Source organism: Triturus cristatus, chromosome 1_1 (assembly GCF_964204655.1).
Source record: "Triturus cristatus chromosome 1_1, aTriCri1.1, whole genome shotgun sequence".
Taxonomy (NCBI): Eukaryota; Metazoa; Chordata; class Amphibia; order Caudata; family Salamandridae; genus Triturus; species Triturus cristatus.
In genome coordinates this window covers 918172340-918194595 of record NC_140579.1, presented here as the reverse complement: position 1 = coordinate 918194595, position 22256 = coordinate 918172340, and positions in this window count along the sequence as shown.

The following is a 22256-nucleotide window of genomic DNA, read 5'->3' as shown; positions in this document are numbered from 1 at the left end:
ATAACCAAGGGGAGGATTATGTTACTGTTGGCAATCGTTATGCCAATGACATGGCACAGTACTGTGCCAGAAATCAGTATTCAGTCAATCGGGAAAAGGAGAAAGAAATGACTTCCTATTCCTTAATGTTTACTAACGTTGTGGGGACATGGGAAGAAATGAGACAATTGCAGGAGGAAACAAGGCAGTGGGTAAAAGCAGGATGTGCACCAAGGGAAAAGGATCATGTGTGGGTCTATCGAGATGGAAGACCAGTCATGCCTGATAGCATGTTGTCTACCATGGCACTGATGTATCATGGCCAGGGACACATAGGGAGAGATGCCATGATCAGGTCATTTAAGCAGACCTGGTACAACCCAAAATTCGGAATCATATCAGAGAGCCTATGTCAGAGATGTTTAATTTGTCAGCAGTACAATCCGGGGAGAAAGACAGTGGTGAGCCTGGGAACTATAGGCCGAGAAGGAGGGCCTTTTACCAGAATGCAAATAGATTTCATTGAGATGCCAACATTGAACAGATTGAGGTACGTTCTGGTCATAGTCTGCCTATTCTCCAGGTGGGTAGAAGCATACCCGACAAGGAGAAATGATGGATTGACAGTAGCAAAGCTACTTTTGAGGGAATTCATCCCCAGGTTCGGGTTCCCAGTGACCCTTGAATCAGACAGAGGAGGGCACTTCTATAATGAGGTTGTAAAATTGGTCAGTGAAGCATTGAATGTACAACAGAAACTGCACTGTGCCTACCGACCAGAGGCTTCTGGTGTGGTTGAGCAAATGAATGGTACACTCAAGAACAGAATTGGGAAAATGTGTTTAGCCACAGGAATGAAATGGCCTGATGTCTTGCCTCTAGTTTTGATGACCATACGTGCAACCCCAGATAGAACTACTGGGTTAAGTCCGCATGAAATAATCATGGGACGTGCGATGAGGCATGCTTACATACCAGTCAACAAACTGATGACGATTTCTGATGACATGGTGTTGGAGTACTGTAAAGGCCTGGCTGACGCAGTTCATTCTGTGTTTCATCAGGTTGGAGCGGATGCCACAACCCTTGAAAAGAAGCAAGCCCATGATCTAAGCCCAGGAGATTGGGTGAGAATAAAGGTCCACAGAAGAAGAAACTGTTTGGTTCCCAGGTGGGGAAAACCAAGACAAGTCATTCTGACCACGACGACAGCTGTGAAGTGTGCTGGACTGAAAAACTGGATCCATGCCAGCCATACCTTGAGAATACCAAACCCGGTAGATTGCAAGGAGAAAGAGTACTATGATGAATCAGAGTCAAGTACTGAATCAGATCACGAAGAACCAAAAACACGTGAAGATCCTGAAAGGGGGGAAAACGAACCAAAGCAGATTCTGGTCCCCAGAAGTGTCTCTCTGAGAAGAAGATTGCAGATTTCTGACAGCTCAGATTCTGAAGACGAGCAGAGAAAGAAAGGTCCCAGTAAAGAACCTAAAAAGAAAGAAGGAAAAGACAAAGAAGAAGCAGTAAAAGAAAGTCGAAGGGAACAGATCCCAGATGAAATTTTGAGAGAAATTCCACCTGAACTAATAGATTTGAATGAAGAAGGGACAGTTGGGAATTAAATTGACACGAACCACTAAAGGATTGTTGCGCCCTGACGAAGGAACTGTGGGTCTTTTGATCCTTCTCCGAAACGCGCGTCGGCGCTTCTCTCTTTCTTCTGTTTGTTGTCCTTTTTGGTTACATTTCTATTTTAATGTATATATATCTGAAATGTATCACTACATGTTTTTATAAGTTATTTCTTGTTGCATAGGGTGTATGTATTGTCTGGTGTTTTTGTTACCAAACATGAATTATGTGTCTATTGGTAATGTTCTGTTTGTGTCTCACATTTGAATTTTGATTCTTATTTGAACAAATCAACACATGATTATTTGTGTCTGCAAATGTATGCCACTAAAGAGAAAATTATAAATACAAAAATAATGTACATACTTTCTGATTAATAAAACTGTGAATTATAAATCCATTTCTGTGGTACATGGTTGTTGTTGTTGTGCATCGATTGTGGAGATATTCCCCATAGTATAATCAGTTGTTGAGAAGAGGCTTTTGTTTAAATTGTGAAGAAGGGACAGTTACAGAGAGAGAGGGATAGATTGTGGAAGACCCCCGAGGAGGTGTAGGGAACTGCAACATTCAGTTAGGTGAAGGGACAAGTAGTCAGCAGGAAGATTGCGTGCCGGAGATCCGAGGAGGGAAAGAAGTAGGGTAACCAGAACAAGTGGTTGATATAGAAACTGGTGAAAAGGAAAAGCAAGTTGGGACAGAATCAGAAGAGAGTGGGAACGAAATACCTGAAGGTCGAGTTCTGATAAAAAGAGCTTGGAGAGAAGAAAAGAATGAAAAGAATGTCAAAGAAAGTAAATTGAGAAAAACTGTAAAACCAGAAGTTTGGCCGAACATAATAAAAAGACTAAGATATCGACTGTCTCGAGTAAAATCACCAAGAGCTGAACAGGTGAATGAAGTCACGAGTCAGGGAAAATCAAAGGAAAAAGAAACAGTTGTAACAAAAGAATCCGGAAGAACAAGAAAACCTAACCAAAAGTATAATTCGCCGGAATGGACGTATGTGGCCCTCCCTGAAGAATCCCAAGAGGCAGATAGTCAAGGAAATCCAGAGGAGGCTTTACTGAAAGTGGTTAAAGAAGAAGAAGAATCAGAAATCCTGAGAGTTCTCTTGTCCGACATTGGAGAAGAAGAAGCGGAGATTCAGGAAATTCTGTATCCTGATTGGGTGAAGGAGGCAAAGGACGATGAGATGCCAAACTGAATAATCAAAGAAGCTGTTTATGTGGAGAACGATAATAAAAGAGAAAAAGTAGAAAACTAGTAGAACCAAGTAGGAGCTTAGAAGCTTTGGGGTAAAAACTGGTCACAAAGTAGAAGAGGCTAGTCAAAAGACACGGTCTATTTTAGAAAAATGGCTAACACAGATGGTAGTAAAAGTAGATGTACATTCATGAAAAGATGGTGTAAAACATGTTGCTGTTGTACAGGATTATTAATGCTTTTATGGAGCATCCTAGCTCTTGTAATATCATTTAAAGTCACAATAGATACAATAGAAGGAAATGGTCAAAACAAAACTAACACAGGTAAAATCTCAAAGGTAATACCGACTGTAGAAACAAACATTCATTTGCATAAAGATAGGTCTATTAATGATTTCTCTAATAATGTATTTTCAAAATTATTGTATGAATATGTAAAGACTATGGATGTAAGGGACTGCTACGTCTGCATGCAGTTACCTGCTTCTGTGGCAGAGGGAGTAACTTATCATCACCTTCCAGCTACTTATGGAATAACATGTAGTGTAATAGCTAGTTTGTTTTATGAGATTGGGAAATTAGAGTATTATTTTTCAGATGTAGATAACATTTTTGCATTAGTGCCTGCTAATAATAAGTTGAATAAGGTAAGACCTGCAAAGGTTTTAGGTGAATTTTTCCTAGAGACTAGCGAACTAACATTAGAAGCTGTGTTTAAATATAATTTGACATGCAGTTTGCAGAAAGAAGAAAAGACAGTTTTGAATATGGTTGAGGAAAGAAGGCATAAGATGCATAAAAAGGCATCAGAAGGAAAGGTTGAGAAAACAGCTTGGGACATAGAAATGGAGAAACACCTGACAAAAGGAGAGTCAACACCAACAATAGCTTTAGATAGGCCTCAGAAAGGAAAACTTTGTATAAGAAGGAATCAAACTGCATATGATAACTTGTTTGTAGGTAACAGTGAGTGCCATGATACATACCGAATCATGGGTGGATGGGGATTCAAAGGTGGAAGAGATCCAGTATTTCCTGGAATATATTTTATCTGCGGGAACAGGGCATATTATCGGTTGCCAGACCATTGGTATGGCACATGTTATGTAGGCCTGGTATTTCCAAAAATCTTTCACATGGACAGAGAAGAGGGTGTAAATAGTTTAAATAGTTATTTAGTGCGAAGAAAGAGAGAATCTTGGGCGGAAATTGTGGGTGACATCTTTTGTGCATTGACACCGGCAGTGGGAATAACTCTGAATGCAAATTAAATTAGGAGATTATCTACAGTAGTGGATCGCTTGTCAACAAGCACTGCTCATGGATTCTTATTGGTTAATACTGAAATGGTTGCCATGCGTGCTATGGTGATGCAAAATCGACTTGCCCTTGACATTCTTTTGGCAAAAGAGGGTGGAGTCTGTGGAATGCTGAAAGTTCAACATTGTTGCACTTACATTCCAGATGAAAGTAAAGATCTAAAAGTTTACATTAAAAATATTACTGAATTGCACGATGAACTTGTACCACTGGAGGTTGAAGATGTATGGACAAGAATGGAAAAGAAAATAGCTGCTATTAAAAATTTCTTAGCTAAAATAGGTAGTACTGTTATAGGTAAAATTCTGTTTCCATTAACATGTGTGATAGTTGCAGTATTAGTGATAAGATTAGGGTGTATGTGTTGCAGGAAAAAGAAAACAAATAATAAAATAAAAAGAGATAAACTTAAGAGAAAAGGAAAACATCCAGAAAATGATTTTGAAGAGATAGCCTTAGATGAGTGGAAAGACAAAATGTATAAGAAGGTAAAAAGAGATGAATATGAAGAAACTGAATTTTGAGCTATGAGTAAGAAGTCATTTCAAGTTTCCGTAAAAGGGTACTAAATTTGGGTGTTTTGTGGTGATAAAATCACCAAAGGGGGGATTGCTGGAGCGAGGTTTTCCCTAAGAACTGTATACCTCCTCCATTTCATCATTTTGAATTAACATGAATAATTGATTAACATTAATAGTAAAATGGTTTGCTGTGTTTAATTAATCAACATTACTAATTAGAAAATACACGTGGGAAACGCATTTGCATGGCTTGATTGATACGTAAACTAATTTCGTATGCATACTAATGTCAGATATTTAGAATTTGCATGTTATATGTTGCTTTTGTGATGAAATTTGTGAATCGTGCTTTAAATTGTGAGTATAAACTGCAATGTGTGTTGCTTTTGCTAGATAAATACACACACATAGAGGGGTTAGTGAGGGAATAACATTTTAATAGTCATTTCCATGTATTAATTACGTTTTATGTTTCTTTGCTTAAGTTGACCTTTCTGGAGTGGCCACAAAATGGCTGCCATCCCTCTTGCGCTAAAAGATGAGCAACAATAACCTCGTCCTGACCCCAGGCAGACTGTACCCGTGAAGGACATCCTGGGAGGAGTGCCAAGCATCAAACAAAGGACTTTCTTAAACTATGAACTGTTATAATTGATGACACTAAGGACACAACCCCGCATGGGAATCAACATGCCCTGAATGGACTAGAAACTGTTGCTTATTTATTCCTAAATTGAGAAGCTGCATCTAATGCAACATTTAATGCATGGGAATCAGGAAGAATGATCCTGGTTCAACCAATCAAAATTGTTCTAAAACATGTATTGAAACATTTGTTGATAACATTTTATTATAAAAGTAGACTAGAGAGAGTAGGACATTACCGCTTCCATCCCTTGCACACCATCACTTTACCAGATTGCCCGACGTTATGCTGACGGAGAGGACGGTGACACTACTGGACAGCTGCTTACCAGAGACTCTGATGGACTGATCTGATGCCCAATTAACTTACGAACTGATTCTTTGATTTATGGGCATAGAGACGAAAGATCTGAATTTGACAAAGAGGACGCCATTTAGCCAGATTAGGTAAATATGCGAACTAAAATATTGAATGCTATATGATTTCCTTATGCTTTAATTAGATAAACATATTATTGCATTTAAAGAACTGTGTCGGGTTATTATTTGAAGTATTTCAATGTATATTGTTTAGAAGAAATAAGTGTTGCTATTCCCAGCAACTGGCTGATCCATGGCCAATAGTATGGGAGGAACTGCTAGGTTATAATGTATTGAGATCCTGGTGAGGTAGGGAGGTATAGGCAAACTTGTTGTTACTCATCAGGTGATTGGTAAAATCCTCCTCCCATTTCCAGCGCATGGAATAAAGAAAAGACTCCCCTCTCTCGAGGACCATTGATCTGAAAGTAGAATGAATGATTGGTGTTATGGGCCCCACCAGTGAAGGAGTGAATTAAATGTGGTCTAGTCTGTAGCGAGGGGCTTTGTGGTATTCAGCGCTGGAGCACTCCCACCCCTGTTCCTGCCTTGAGTACGGTGCTTGCTGCAATACTTTACCCCTCCTCTGGATCACTGTCCCCTGGCTGGTCACTACAGCAGTGGCAGCAGGGCATGCAGGATGGCACTGCAGGGCATTATCAGTGAACACCGGCGTACACTCTCTCTGCTGGCATACTCACTCTCTGGGTAGCCTGACTGTCGCACTGCACTGGTTGCTGTCATGCTGGCAGCAGATGCTGGGGCTTGTCTTAGACTTGGGCAATTACTTCCCCCATGGCCAAACACAAAATGGCCGACAGCATACAAGCGAGGATCGACCCGCTCGTCGCCATTGTAATGCTGTGGGCTCTAGGCCCACATACTTGGCAATAAGGCATGCATACACTGTAGAATGGTACAGGATAACTGCGCCGGCCCCTTTTATTAGCAGGGTCAGCTTACCAGTGATGCCTGTGATGGGTGGGTGTGTAGTGTGGGCACAGCACAAGGCTGAACACTAGAACATATCCAGCAGGACACTACAGCCCACACCCTGCGCTCCATGTGACAGCATTTAGTTTGCTGTGACTGTTGTGTTCCAGCAAGACGACCTTCCGAATTTATAACTCCAACATCCTTTGTTTCTTTTCTACTTAATTAGCCTTGCATGCAATAAATTACACTTTCTTCCTCCACGTCAGAGAAGCCTCTGAAATTACAAATGCTATTGTTTCAACTCATGTTTATTATTCCAGTCAGCCAGCTGTGTTTTGCTGTCACTCATTACTTAGCTCATGCTAAAAGGAGGGTCTGTTGAACTAAATATCATGTTTTCGCCTTACTTTGTGTAAGTGAGCATTCACTGCACCATTTTGTGTCTGGGCGCCATTTTGTATCATAATCGAAACCTATCTTTTGCTACTTCCTAGAATCGACCGTCTCAGAGTCGGCAGTGGAGAATACCTTCGTTTGACCTGTATATATCAGTGAGTTTGTTTTGGTTCTTTGTGGATATGGTACCATTTTGGTTTGTATTTGGTACGGCTAAAGACCTTCTTTGGGACAAAAGCAATTACAATTGTTTTGCTAGGCATAAAATAGTGAACTTGTTTTCTTTTGAAAATGCCAAGTTTTAGTAAACTGTTTTCCTTGTGCTGTCGTTGTTGTTCTACTGATGCTCGATTGGAAGAAAGCCAGTTGGCGACTCTAGAAGGCACTCCGAATTTTGATATGTATGTGAAACATGGTCTTGGCCCTATTATGTTTAGTACATTAGGGCAAAAATATACGAGGGACAATGCTGAGTTACAGTGGCTACTGACAGGTACTTTTGATGAACAAAAGATTGAGTATTTACAATAACAGTTGTTTAAAAAACAAAGTAGGCAGTCTATGTTTGATTCCCTCAGAACGTGGCAAAAGGCAGCTAAGCAGAGACGAATGAAAGCAGAGAAAGAAGCCCGGAAGGGGAAAATGGTATTGAATGTGAAGATAGAAGGTTTCGATTACACATTGATTAATTGTATGTAGTTCAGGAAGAAGATGACACTTTTGTGGAAGAATTGTTAAACACCCGACCCCCGCCTCCATATGCTCCGCAACAAATCTACTCTACTGTTCCAGTGCCCTCACAGCCACCTGTCACCGTTGCGTCTACTGTGTTTGTTCCTGTGTCTACTGCTGTGGTTTCAATGGCTATGGCTTTGGCTCCTCCTCCTCTTTCTTCTGTGTCTTTGCCATATGTGGCGACTGTGTCTGTTAGTACCCCTGCCACACCTACTGTCTCGGTGTCTCTCTCCCCAGCTCTTTCTCCTCCGCCACAACCATCCGCGACGTTAATGCCTGTCACTTTTGTTGCTTCTCCTACTATGATTTTTCATCCTCTGACATTGGTAAGTAGAGCGACACTGATATCTGGATTTGAGGATAGGGATTGGACGAAATTTAAAGACCGCATGGGACAGTTAGTGCGATCAGAGGTGGGAGATGATGAGAAGCAGGAAATAGCTAATCAGGCTGCACAATGGGCTCGTAATCCTATTTATAGTGTAGAGGATGTTTGGGCGACTATGAAAGATTTTGAACTCTTCATAAAGCAGCATGCCCTTAAACACATGTGCGCAACATTAATTGGTCTTTGCCAACAGTATTTTGAAGTGGAAGTGCCCCAAATTTTATATGACATTAGAGATCGGGTCTATATTAGTGAAATTGGGTCAGAACAAGTTTTTTCTAATAATAGCTTATAGGGGAAAACTACACAAGAAAAGTCCCAGGTCAGTATTCCAGTTTCCAATGAGAGAGGTTCATCCCATATATCACCTGAGATACCAGAAGTAACAGATGGTCGTGGCAATGTTACTCGAGCGGCAGTGGCGGCCAGGTTTCAGGAGCAATGGGTTTATACTCCGTGGAAAAGAAGTGAAGCATTGTCTCTTAAGACTCAATTACCTGATCCTAGGAAAAATTCCACTGCATATTATAAAGAATTGACTGAAGCTGCTTCTTCCACTGCAATGACTGTTGCTGATATTGAAATGTTCTTTGGTTTATTAGTTCCGGTTGATATTTGGAGGCAGGTACATACACAAGATCATGTTGTGGAATTGGGAGGTACATGGGATCAAATTAAAGTATGGGACCCAGAGAGAAAGCCAGGTGATAAGCCTTGAGCAGAAATTGTAGCATTGCCAGGTCGTATAATTACGTATATGCATTCTCTTATCCCGCCAAGAAACGTGGATTGGGATAAATTGTCTGCATGTCGACAGAAGACAGATGAGTGTGTCTGATTTTTTCACTCGATTTGAAGGTACATTTTTGGATTATAGTGGGCAGGATTTGTCCATTGAGGAAGGTGTTCGGTTGTCTGTCAATAGATTTGTTTAGAATCTGCTTCCTGAAATAGCGACTCGATTGCAGGCTTCTAAAAGCACTTGGTCTACCTCTTCCCCTTCTGTTATTCTGATCATGGCACAGTCTTATGAGCATAGGGATGATGAGGAAAAGGAGAGGATGGAGAAGAAGCATAAGGATTTGAAATCAAAGGTGTTGTTACAGCAGGCTTTTAGAGGGAGCGGCAGAGGACGTGGTGGTCCTGCCCGACAGCATCCATGCACAAGTAGGCAGCCCAATACTTCACCTTTGGAGCCGACTCAGTATACATACTGTAAGGAGGAGGGACATTGGTGGAGTGAGTGTCGTGTGCTTTTGCAGAGGGTGGCGGTCCCTAGAGGACGAGGTCCTCGTGGACAGGGTCGTGGAGCTGGAGGGGCTGATAGAAGTTAAAATGCTGCAGCCACACAGGGTCATTCTGATAATAACTATTTTGATGACCCTCATGAGGGGCAGTATTATCATGATGATTATGATATGGATGAGTTGACAGGAATGTCCTACAGCGAGGACAGCCAGGGACAGAGTGAGGGACCAGTTCCGATACCTGTAGATCAGCGTGGCCCTTATGTAACAGCAGAACTGCAAGGTTCAACAAATGGATTTCTGTTGGACACAGGTGCGACAAAAAGCTCTGTTTCTCGAAACATGGTCCCTGGGACGACTGTCTAACCATAATAATGTTTAGGTAGGTTTTTCTGGTGTACCGGTTGTGAGCCCCATTTCAAAACCTCTTGCATTGACTATTGGTCCTTTTAATGTGGATTCGCCACTTCTATTGACATCTAATTGTGGTGGAAATTTGATGGGTTTGGATTTTTTGAAGAAATTGCATGCTACGATTTATTGTTCTCCGGCAGATCTCTATATGACAATGGACTCTCACAAAACATGAGAGGGACCCTTTTGCCAACCAAAGGACTAGGGTTCCTCTGAAATACTATAATTACAGAGGAGCAGCCATTGAGTTCCCTATGTGGTGCTTTTATAGGTGGAAATATATTATTCATACGGTGACATTGTGATCTGGAATTATCATCTCCCCAAATAGGATCTTTCTATTTGGGTGTAATCCATTTGAAGGTGAGACTTTGTCCATTTTTATGTATAAATGGTGTGGTTGGACCCCTGTAATAGGAGGTGATGTATGATGTGTGCGGTGTAAGGATGCTATACAACAGAGGGGATCTGTGAGGATTAACTAAACAGTGATGCTATGTCGATAATAATTTTATTGTGAAATGAAATGATAAAATGTATATTTAGGTACAATATTTTCATGTTAATTAATTGACTAAACAGTGTTGTTATGTTTGGGACAGTAAAGAGAAGTAATGTTGGATATATCTAGATAGAACAACTTTTATGGTTTTAAGAAAAGTATTTTTGTATAACATTTTGTATTTTTCTTTTAGATATATTTACAGCTGAGAGTGTATAACTTTTAGTTTTGAGAAAGATGGTCTAAATCAGGAAGCCATTGAAACGCGTCAACTCCTGCATACCATAAATCCATTCAGTTTGATGTTACTCTAAATGTTGACGTAATAAGGTACATCAGGGTCAATCTCTAACATTCTGTGATATGGATATGGTTTCCTATGACAAAGAATAGTGTCTTTTTTAACTCTCGCGTACTTATTATTTACTATTTTTGATTTATTTGTTGTAGACTTTTATGGAATGTCAATTTGATATCATTGTTATTAAACATCATATATTCTGTATGAACACGTTTTTAATTGTGTATTTTAATTAATAAATTGTCTTTACAAATTTGTAATTTTTGTTTATATGTTAGCACACTGGTTTTTTTGCAGCAACCCTCAAAATTGTATTTATGTTACTTGGAGTGTTTCAGTAGAGAACATTGGGGGGTTTAGCAATCCCCAAAGGACAATTCTTTGTTTGTTTCTATATGACAATGGGTCCAGATGTAGCACGTGCTAAACAGTGTTTGTCCAAAGATGCGCCCCTCCCTATTGAACTTAAAGATGTGCCGCCCACAAGGTGGGCGACAGGTGATACAGATGTGGGACGGTTGCAGATACCACCAGTTTCAATATAGGCTAAGGATGGTGCTATTTTGCCTCGTATTCCCCAGTATAAAATCCTGCAGGCAGGTGAGAGAGCCTTGTTGCAAATTATTCAGGACTTGATTAAGAAGGGAGTGGTAGAGGAGACATCTGCCAATATATGTAATAGTCCTATTCTTCCTATTCTTAAAAGGACACCTTCAGGTTCTTCTAGTGATCATGAGGATGTTTATCGTTTTGTGATTGATTTGCGCAAGGTTAATAAAATAGTGGTTTTCCAGTTTCCAGTTGTTCTGGACATTACTACTCTTTTGACAATGATTCCTTCTACCGGTAAATTTTTCTCTGTCATTTATTTGAAAAATGCATTCTTTAGTATCCCTATAGCAGATATTTGTTTGGGTTTACACTCGCTGGTAAGAGCTTTAGGTTCTGTCGAGCTCCTCAGGGCTATACTGAGAGTCCAAGTATTTATAGTCAGGCTTTAAAGAGTCAATTTGATTCCCTTTTGCTTCCTGCAGGTAATGTATTGGTGCAGTATGTTGACAATCTCCTCATCGCTTCTGATACAGAGCAGGGTTGTAGAGACAGTACAGTTAAATTGTTGTTGCATTTGGCCCAAAATGGACATAAAGTTTCTCTTTCTAAATTTAGGTCACCTACTGCCGAAGGAGGGTAGGAGGCTGACACCAGAGCATATCAGTATCATTGTCAAAATGCCATTCCACAGACTCAGAAAGATGTGCACGCTTTCAAGGTATCACTGTCACCAGTGGATATCTAACTATTCCTTATTAATCAAACCCTTGCTTGCTCTAACCACTAAAGATGTGCATGAGCCCCTGCCTTGGACACCTGAATGTCAGCAGTCTTTTGAGCATTTGAAAACTGCACTCTGCTCAGCTCCAGTACTTGACACACCTGATTATACTAAATCATTTGTATTGTTCGTCCATGAGATGGCTGGTTGCGCGCTTTCTGTTTTAACACAAAACTTTGGAGATAAGCATGGGCTGTTTCCTTATTTCTCTGCTGTTCTTGACCCTGTCGCACGGGCCCTCCCAAGCTGTCTAAGAGCAGTCGCGGTTGTGGTCGTCTCGATAAGACAATCGGCTGGACTCGTACGTGATACTGATCTCACAGTCATGGTATCCCATGCTGTGGACACGCTTTTGAACAAAACAAAGACACAGCACCTCACCAGTGCACGTCTGACTGGCTATGATTCAACATTGTTTGCAAAACACATCACGATTAAGATGTGCCACTCTGAATCCAGCCACTTTACTGCCCCTCCCTTCTGAGAATGATGAAATTGATAAACATGATTGTATCTTCGGGACGGAACAAAAGACGAAAGGACAGGTAGACTTGACTGATGTTCCCTTCTCTGGCCCACAAGGAGAACTATATATGTCGATGGCTCTTGCTTTAAATTACCAGATGGCACTACAACTGCTGCGTATGCTATCACCACGCTGCGTACAGTAGTTGAGACATCCCGAGTCCCCTATCAGTCAGCTCAAAAGCTTGTTGCCTTAATACGAGCTTGGAAATTGAGTGAGGGACTGGTTGTCAATATATATACTGACAGCCAGTACACCTTTGGAGTTGCACATAATTTTGGGCGACTCGGGGCAGAGAGAGGATTCCTTACTTCGCATGGCACCAAGATTCAATATGGGCATCTTATGTTGAGGCTTTTGTCTGCTTTGACGCTCTCTAAGAGATTGGCTATAGTAAAGTGTAGTGCCCATCGGAAAGTCACTGATGATGTAGGTAGGGGAAATGCTTTTGCCGATCAGACAGCTAAGCCCGAACTAAAATGAAAAGAATGTTCGTAGCAGGTCACGCTAGGTGGGTGCCTGAAGCTACCATGTTTGAGGATACCCTTGAAAATGTGAAAGAAATACAAAGTGATGCCACAGTAGAAGAATTAGCAATTTGGCAGGAAGGTACTGCACAATTGAATGGTGAGGAGTGTTGGATTGATAAGTCAGGAAAACAGAGATGGATGTTACCAGATGCATATGTTCTTCCTGTAGTTACAATGGCTCATGACCCAGCTCATATTAGTGCGAAGGGAATTTGCAAGTAACTAGACCCTGCATGGCATAATGATAACATTTCAAAAACGGCCGCCCATTTAGTGAAGTATTGGATGGTGTGCATGGTGCACAATCCTGGTAAAGGTACCCCTACATTGCCCGGTAATTTAGCACCACCTACTTTTTCTTTTGAGGTTCTCCAGATGGATTACATCAAACTGGAGAGGTGCAATAATTTGAAGTATGTTTTGGTGGTTGTTTGGGCTTTCAGTAAAAGGGTTTAGGCTTATCCCACTAAAGATAATACAGTTGTTACGACTGCAAATGTACTCCTGAAGGAGTTCTTTCCTCATTTCGGCTTGCCCTGTTTGATCTGGAGTGATAACGGAAGTCATTTTAATGCTAAGGTAATCCAGCTAATTTGTGATGGCTTGAGTATCAAGCAAAAATGGCATGCTGCCAGTCACCCAAAGTCAGCAGGTTTGGTTGAGAAGTACAATGGTACTCTTAAATGAAAGTTGGTAAATTTTCAGGAGACTACAGGGTTACAGTGGCCGGAAGCCTTACCATTAGCTCTTTTGTCAACAAGAACAACGGCACATTCTAGAACAGGATTGTCACCGTACGAGGTTGTGTTTTGATGCCCGGCGAATGTCTGGGGCGTCCTGCGCCCTTGGCAGTTTTCAGATATTGAGTATCCATTGTTAATAGATTACCTTTGCCAGTTAACTGCGTTCTATTCACCAACAGGTCCGAGAGTCCCTACCCGCTACACCAGAGGGGCCCGGACACAATATCCAGCCTGGGGACTTTGTGTTGCTACGCAACTTCCAGCGGAAAAAGATTGGAGCCATGATGGAAGGGACCGGAACAGCCCTCTTTTCTATGCGTACTGCTGTTAAAGTCGCCGTCCGGGAGAACTGGGTGCACGCAAGCCACTGCCGCAAGGTACCTCTTCCCCTGCCCTATGACCAGTGGGTGAAGGATTGAGTCGGAGACTTGGAGTGCGAGCTAGTGCCCCAGTTCATCACTTTTAGTGATGCAAGGTTCACCTGGACCAAAACAGATGAGGGAAATGATGAAGTGCTGAATGCAGCGGTTCCTCCAGAAATATGAACCCCTTTTTGTTGACCCTTTTGTGCCTGGAGTCACTAGGTACAATTTGCGTCCCCAACTGAAAGACAGTGCACCAAAGAAGAAGTCAGATTAAGTAGGGATGGACTGTGTAAGTTAGGGTGTACTTTGCTACAGTACCAACAGAGTTAGCTTAGGGATGTGTGTGATTTGTGCACTGCTTAAACATTGGACAGGATAGTATAAAAGTATTTCCTTGAAGGGGGGATAGCTTATCCTGCTCGAAGTGGAAACCCGAGCTTAGGACAGAGCAAGCTCTACCGCGGGTGCTCAAAAGCGCCAACGTTTTGATGAACAATAGGAGCCTGTACCAGGGAGGCTCTGACGGACACTGGGAACTTGTGTATTCCTTTTGCTGGCATCCTGCCCCTTTGTTCTATTATTCGTTATGCATCCTTTTGGCAGAATGGTTGCTGATGAAGAGCAGCCAGTGATTTCCCCTGTTCATACACTGGTATTTTGGTCAACTAAAAGAAAAATGCTGTGTGCTATCTTTGTGATTTTACTGTTATTGTTTTAGGTGTGGAGTCCTGGGTTTTTGAACGAGATCAGATTGCCCCGTCAAATATTGAGAATAAGGTCATTCCTTCAATTCGTACAAAAAAGACAACCCCGAGTAATGTATTATTGGACATACACAAAAGATTTTTTGGGACAGGTATAGCTTGTTATCCTACTGAATCCGTTACAAGTTTGTGGACTGCATACCCATTGTCACTTGTGAATTACTGGTATACTCGACCAGCCTACCTCATAGAGGTAAGGGGTGAGTTTGGTATGGGGTATCCTTGCCCTTGTCTGTATTACCGAAAGCCATGAATGAAAGGGTACCTGGGGTGTGACAATACCACATATTGTAATAATATGTATATGGAAGAGCAGAATATCACCCTGGTGGGCTGGCATTCCCAAGATTTGACGGTTACTCAAAAGGCAGGATATTACCCTGCATGATGTCTGATGATTAATAGTACTGACACATTTTTTTTTGTGAAGTGTTCTGGATTATTACTGTTTAAGAACACAATGTCTTTAGCGAGGAAGGAGGATCCGAATACCTGCGGAATGAATACTAGTTATGCTCCTGTAGATTATAAAGGTCCAATATATGCACATCCAGGATTTTACTCTTTGTATAATGGTACATACTTGAATGTTCAATTACAAACGATATTGCCTTAGGAATGGTGCTTCCCCTAGGTGTACCCTGTAAGTACAGTAAGCCAAGGATAAGATGGGTAAAAAGAACGTTGACAGCAGAGTTTTGTGACGAAGTGATAGATTTAGAAGTTAATAATTCTAATGATGGTATCACTTTTTGATATATTCGTTCTTCCATAGTTACCTTTGGTGCTACTGCAATGGCCCAGGGTGAAAGAGTTAGAGAATATTTTGGATGCAAGTTGCAGATATTATCTAACTACACAGTAGCAGCCTTGCTTGATATCATGACCCAATTGGAAAGTGTGCTGATATATTCTGAACAGACTAGATATGCTGTTGATTTCATTTTAGCTAAGACTGGTGGTGTGTGCACTGTAGTAGGAGATCAGTGTGTAGTCGGATCACTAAAATGGAAAAGAACATTACCCAGCCCATTCTGGATATCCTGGAAAATGTTAAAGGAATGAAGGGCGGGAATTGGAGTTGGTCAATTTTTGGCGGGTGGGGAAGGATTCTTGAAAGGGTGATTTATTTCATTGTGGTTCTGATAGTCTGTTGTGTTTAGTCTAGTGTTTCCCCTTATGTTGCTCTTATTGTACCTCTCCCCTTGCTCCTAAGAGAATGTCAATTAATGATACCAATGCAACAATTATGATTCAAAAGGAGATCAAAGACCTCATGCAGATTGATGAGGGTATCTTTGAGACTACTTCCCTCCTTACTATTCTTCTTTGAAGATGAAAATATGGAGTGCTCTTAGATATGTATTCATGATTCGTTGATTTATGTGCCTTTTTTGTTATTTCACAAAATTACTTAGTTCAAGCTAAAAGGAGGGTCTGATGAACTAAAAATCATGTTTTCGGATTGCTTTGTGTAAGTTAGCATTCGCGGCGCCATTTATTGTCTGGGTGCCATTTTGTATCATAATCAAAACCAATCTTTTGCTATTTCCGAGAAACGGCTGTCTCTGAGTTATGTTTCTTCGGAGCTGAGTTCTGCTACACTAATGAATGTGCTGTTCTTATTAGCGCATACCTTTCTCACAAGATATGGGCCGTCTCCCACTAGTCTGAAGACGGGCCCGCCTGCAGTGGCCTTGGACTTTGTAGCTTTGTAAGATATGAGTACTGAGATCCTTTTTTTTCCCTTTTCTCTCTCATTTGTATTGCTTTGCAGCACCTGCCTGGAAAATTCCACTATGGGCGTGTTTTAGCCCAGTTACGAAATGTACTAAATGAATCCCTATGCTTGTGGACGTTAGTCCCTCTGCAGCACTCCTAGTGATTAGGCAGACAGGGCTCCGCTCTGATTGTATTTTGTACTTTGAATAAACAATTACTGGTTTGTATTCTCTACTGACTGACCGACTCTTCATTTGGTATGGAGGCTGAGAGGTGGTCGTGAGTGACATGAGTGACTCTAATCGTGCGACTTCCTTCAACACCATCTCCTATCCTGAGTACATGTTCACTCATTCAGATATCTCAATGTTTTTAATTGCTTGCTCAAGCATATACAAAGCGTGTCAATGGCTAGAGGTGGGTATTAAGCGATGTATAACCCGAATTACATTACGAAACAATGTCAATCCTGGTATTCCTCATCGCTTCTATTATAGCTGAAGAGGTAATGTTAAGTTTGCAGTTTGCTCAGATCCTCCTTGGTTTTTAATCATGCCCCAACCATGCCAGTGACAGCTCAGGCAGCATCCCTTACCCTCTTTGTGCTGCCAGCATTGCGATTGCGCTATAGAAAATTCAGCATTCCTACCTACATCAAATGGCATTTTGCGAATAATTTCCTTTGACACAGGGCTTTAAATGGGATGAAAAAACTGGAGGGGGGCGGGGGGGTCTCTCATAGGGGAATGGCAGATGTAATTAAGGGCATGGCTTAAACACAAGTTAAAAAAATCGGTACTTAGCATAGTGTGCCGCCCATTGGTATTTTGCTTCTTCTGTCCAAACATCCAAATATATAATACAACAAGTAACATTGTTGTGGCAAAAGGCTAGAGCTGCCGACCTTCAAGCTGAGAAAGCAGGTACGAGCCTGATGTCGACTCAACATCCTGTGATTCAAATGTCCTTGTGTAACGTAACTGGTTCTTATGTAAAGCACACCACTACCTTCAGCCAAGTTTGCACTACATGAAACTGAAAAAACGAATCTCTTTGAAGTTACATCAAAGGCAGTGAAGGGTGGCACTACTGCAGAGAGAAGTTTTTTTTTCACCCTGAAGGTGAGGGCAAAAATGGTGAGCCTGTTAGGGACTCCGCCTTGGCACCTACTATTAAGAACTGCTGGTGCTGAGCACCGGCAGGACCCGGCCCACTTAAAGCCCTGCAATGACCGGACAGTTTTGTAAATGTTGCATCTCTAGCCTTCCTCTGAACAATATTTTGGTATTTAGTTTCAGTTTTGAGACTGTGTTCTCTTTTCTTGATTTCGTAGCTCGGTGTACCCTTCTAAAATATTCTTATATTTGGAGTGTCGATGGTGTGAGCCATTAAGTGTCCTCCAATGACATTGTTTGGAGTGTACTTCTCCCGAGACCAGCCAAAAGCTTGGCGGCTGAAACAAAGTAAATTTCCAAGTCCATGATGGAACTTCATTGGCTTCCAATTAGGGAGTGTGTCCAGTTCAAAGCGCTCTGTTGAGCTCATAAGGGTCTACATCATGATGGTCTACTCTTTTTGCAGGAAAGTTTTCACTGGTACGTTCCTCTGTGTACCTTAAGATCTAGTACAGTCAACAAAGTACAAATACCCAGAATAAAGAAAGCTCACTGGGGTAGAAGAAGTTTTTCCTATATGGCAGCAAAATGGTGGAATTTACTGCCGAAACATGTACGAGCTCAACCAAATCTTTTAAAATTTAGGAAGGATCTAAAAACACTTTTCTACTCCTTGGACCAGCAGGTTGGTAACCCTTAAAAGGTGGGTTTGCTCTTGTATTTGATTATTGACAATGCTGAGAGTTCTTGCCACTAGAGCCAAGACGCCTAATTCTGGGTATAGACGTGTTTTATAAACATTTTAACATAACATAAATAACAGGCACTTTAGAAATATGCCTCCTCCTTCTTACATTACATGTCTTGCTTGGTCCATATATGTGCTTTACAGCCAAACAAGGACTAGACTGAACTGAGGCTGTTCTGTGTTTGCCTGCTGTTTTTTATGTAGGAACCCTCATGTTTCCCAACTCAATGTGTGAGGAGCTCATCCAAGCCAGGATTTTTCTGGGATTTTTTTTCACTTTCTGGGACTTGTAGTCTAGAATTATAATCTATCTAAAGGGCAACAATTCCAAGAAAGCAAAGGAAAAGCCTGGACTGGCTGAGCTACTCACGCATGGAACTGGGCAAAGGCAAGTAGTATAAGCTGATACCATTGATCACCATGTGTGTCCTTAAAAGTGACAGGTCCCCCCTGTAGGTGCCCCCGCCCTTCGCTGTGTCCTTAAAAGTGATGTGTGTGTCTGCAAAAGTGACATGTGTGTGTGTCCTTAAAAGTGACGTGTGTGGCTGCAAAAGTGACATGTCTGTGTTTCCTTAAAAGTGCCAGCTGCTTGTCCTCAAAAGTGACTGGCATCAAGCCCGTGGAAATACAAGGATGTTGCACAGGGTTTGTGTCAGAGGGTGAGCATGTGTTGAAGTTGGTGTTAGGTTTAAAAGCAGCATATGGTTAGGGTAGTGTAAATTTGGTGACATGACAGTGTACGCAAAACTGCCTGTGTCTAAGAGGGGCATGCCAGGGTTTGTTCAAGCCATGACAAAAAAACAAACAAAAAAAAAACGAGCCGGGCCATGAATGTCACTGCAGGGGGATTTGTGAAAAGCTCAGGCAGACAGCCCCCAGCCCTTTGTTGACACACCTCAGAGGGGAGGTTTGAATGTTAAAAGAAGAGTTTGTGAAAAGTAATTAAGCACAGATGGAACTGCAAAAGGGTCAAACAAGGAAGCATCTTAAAGTCCTGAAATGTAATTAGCCACATATGTAGGGTCAAGGGTCATGCAGCCCTAAAAAGGTGCCAGTCCTGATTAGCAGATGGTTCGGGATAAGATGAGCACAAAAGGATGACCCCTAGGACCAGCGAAACGACCTTAAGTGCAGATGCTGCTACCGCCTAACCCAAAAAAAAAATATGAGACGTCGTGCATGACAGTAGAGGACGGTGTACAAGATGATCCCAAAGGTAAGCCCTCAGGGCCGGGGTTGGGAAATGAAACCTCAAATCAATGCACTATCACCCATTAGGAGCCCACTCCACAAAGGACGGCTTATATAATTAGCATACCCTTCAAAGTATAAAACCCCCACAAGTACGTGACTCAAGAACAAAGCACATACAGAGGCCACACTTCTGGAACGTAGTATTGGGGAATTGCCGTGGTACAGACTCAGCCCAGGACTTTAAAGGGAATAATGGATCAGAGCAACTTGTCACAGATTGACGCTGCATGCAACAGTTTAAGGGAGGTATGTAAATAAGGGGCTGGATCAGTGAAGCAAGCTTATGTTATTTAATGAGTTGGGGAATGCATTTAAGTGAACAAAGCTGCATTTTAAAAGGAGTTTTGGAGCTATGTAGGACGTTGGTTTTAAATAATGTTTAAGACATTGTGATATGTTGTTTAATGTGAATAATGGGGGCTGTGAAACATGGCTACAATTTTTTATTTTTTAAAAGACGCAAAGCGCAATGCATTTAATGTGAACAATGGTGTATTTTTAAAAGGATGTTTAACGCTATGTATGCTGATGTTTACGCTGTCTTAATTAATGTTAAATATGGGTGCTGGCAGGATGCTTCATGTGAATAATGAGGGGTGTAAAGTATGGTTGTAATGTTAAGTTTTAACAATGTCTAGAAGCATTTTTACATAGTTACCCACTGCTTTAGAGGCCCCAGAGTCCGCAAAATTAACCCCTCAAACAATTTAATATTAAATAAAAAACTGTTTAGGTACTCACCCAAGGGGCGCTGTCTGTTGATAGTGGTCCAAGACCGATAGGTGTGCAATCCAAAATGCCACAAGGCCACAGAGGGGTTCTGGCAGGGGCTGTCGGGTTGCTGGGGCTGTGGGGGGCTCGAGCCCCCGTAAGTTAAAATAAATGCCCCTGAGCCCGCTTACGGCAGGCGCTGCTCGGGGGGTCTGGCAAGGGTTGGAGGGTTGCTGGTGGTGTGTGGGCCTCGAGGCCCGGTGAGATAAAAAATAATTGTCCCTGAGTCCGCTTGTGTCCCGTGAGGGCTCTGGGGTGTGTGATAACGGCGTGCGTTGGCTCGAGGCCCCGTTTAAAAAAATAGAAGGCCCCCGGAGTCCACTCTGGACCCATACAGAGCTGCGGGGTCTGTGAGGCCTGGGGATGGGTGTCCAGCGGCGCCTTGGGGGACGCGTGCACAAGGCCCGATTTGTTTAAAACAATTGAAGCCCCGGAGCCCGCTGTGCGCCATGCGGAGCTCCGGGGGTGGTGAGGCCGTGGCTGGGGGCTCCGGTGGTGCTGGCACAAGGCCGCCATTGTTTTAAAAATCAAAGACCCCCGGAGTCCACTCTGCTCCATGCAGGGCTCCGGGGGTCTGTGAGGCCTGGGGTGGGTGTTGCGGTGGCGCCTTGGGGGTCGCGTGCGCGAGGCCCCCGTTGTTTTAAAAAAAGTTTAAGCCCCCGGAGCCCGCTGTGCTCCATGCGGAGCTCCGGGGGTAAGTGTGGCCGTGTTTGGGGGCTCCGGCGGCACCTTGAAGGCGTGGTCGCTGCGACACAGTTGTTTTTTAAAATTGAATCCCCTAGAGCACGCTTGTGTAAGGCGTTGCTCGGGGTTTGTGCAGGCATGGTGGGGGTATCAGGGGCATCTGGGGCCAATGGGCAGTGCGGGGCGCGAGGCCCCGAAGTATAAAAAATAACCCCCGCGGAGGCCGTGTGGGATGGTGGTGTTCGGGCTTAGAGTGCTGCTGCAGCCCCTGAGTCCTCCTATGTACTGTGAGGGCGGGTGGGGTTTGCGGCAGCCGTTGTGCGGTGCTCGCGGCCCCCACCCGGCAAAAATAAATAAATAAGTGCCCCAGAGCCGGCTTACCAGGGGCTCGGCTCTGGGTCTGGTGAGGCGGTGGGGGGCGCTTCATGAGCCTCATCCACGGGTGTCCCAATGGCGGCGGCGGTGCCTTGGCCGACGGGAGCTCCTTCGAGGCATTTGCGAGGGCAGGGACCGCCCCTCTGGGACGTCAGGGGTGTCTCCTGTGATGACATCACGGAGGGGGGGCAGCCTCGGCCCTCGCAAATGCCTGGTGGAAGCTCCCAGCTACCGTGACACCCCCTCCCCTCCACTCCCAGGGCGTTTACAGATAGTGTTTTTTTTATTTAATGCGTTTTTATATAGCGCGGACTTTACCCGTAGGTGTCAGAGCGCTTCACAGTAGGAACAGTGATAATACATGAGGAGAAAAATTACAAGTGAGCATGTTACAAAAGCAAACGTTATATTACATGAGGCAATAGTGACAAATGTGCAAGTATCAAGAGCAAACAGAATACAGAATACATGCGCCTCAGGGGCTGGTGACCCTCTAGGTACAGTGGGCAGGGGCTCGCGATGCCTGGCAGTGGGGCCTGATCAGGGGTGCTGGGACAGTTTCCATGGATGTTCGGGAGGGTTTTGAGCTGCGGTGGGGCATTGTTTCTGTAATTTATAGCCAGGGGGGCCATGTAAGCAGAGCTCCTGGCTATAAATAGTAATAATAAATAATAAATAAATTCTGCAGCCCTTGAGGGGTCATGTCAGTTTGGAAGACACAAAGGCTTCAGATATGGCA